Below are 1175 nucleotides of genomic sequence, written 5' to 3'. Positions count from 1 at the left end.
TTTTTTCTGGCACACTTGCAGCCAGATTTTCACAGTTTTTTTTCTTTTAACAGGATTTTTCTTATTATTTTATTTTTACAGTACAAGTAAAATTAATCAATCAGTCAAACTTTATTACAGACTCTGTGTCTATTCTTCAACGTCAGAAATTTGCATAGACCCAAGCTTTCACGGAACAAATCTAAAATCTATCAACAGTAAAATATTTGTAATTTACAAAATAACTTGATGGAGACCAGTTTCACATGTGTAACTTGCCTACTGGGCCAGACTTGACTGCAACGCTGTAGCGTGGGGGCATCCCCACTATTCAAAATGGAGTTGGGCACCATACAGGGGAATAAACATAGTCCTCCACCTGCCAATTTATAAAGATACCTTCATAAACAAATGACAGGGAAAGCCCAGACAGCTTACCACACGTACTACATAAACCCACAAGTTTAATTCAGTGTTATTTATATAGCACCACTACACAACATATGTCACCTCACAACACTTAACACAGTAAGGTGAAGACCTCACACACATTTAAACAGAAAACAAAGAACCTAACAATCCAAAGTTTACTTTGGATTCCCTATATGTAAGCAATGCTGACAGTGGGAAGGAACCAAAAAAAAGAATACACATGTATTTATTCAGTTTCAGTGTTTAAGAGTGCATCCACGATAGGACCAGGCGGGGGTGGCACAAGCCATCTCACCGATTTCAATGAAACTTTGCCAGTTTTAAAGGGGTCCACCCAAAACTACTTCAGTCTAAGTTTAAGGAAATTTGGTCAAACTGGGGGGATTTCACCACCCTTCCTTGTTTTTTTTGCAAAAATGACAAAAAATCGCCTTAAAAATGGTCAGAAGTATAAAGCTCTACTGCTGTAAGAATTCAACCAAATCTTTTCATATTTTCAGTGAATGTTGTCCTACCCAAGGACAATCTATTGTCAACATTTCCTTCTCCTACGACGAGTTCCATCACACAAATCATGTCAGCCAAGACCGCCTCTCTCACCCAACAGTGAAAACTGTTAAAATACCCGAAGTTTAGGCCAAAATATCTCCAGTGCCCGAGCATGCTTCAAAAAGCTGAGCATACCATCTAAAAGGTGGGACTTCATACTAACATTATCTGCAATAAAATCTTTGGGCATTCACTAAATTATTTTACAGGAGGAC

Source organism: Stegastes partitus, unplaced genomic scaffold (assembly GCF_000690725.1).
Source record: "Stegastes partitus isolate 25-593 unplaced genomic scaffold, Stegastes_partitus-1.0.2 Scaffold1125, whole genome shotgun sequence".
In the NCBI taxonomy this organism is placed as follows: domain Eukaryota; kingdom Metazoa; phylum Chordata; class Actinopteri; family Pomacentridae; genus Stegastes; species Stegastes partitus.
Note: the sequence above shows the minus strand (reverse complement) of the source record.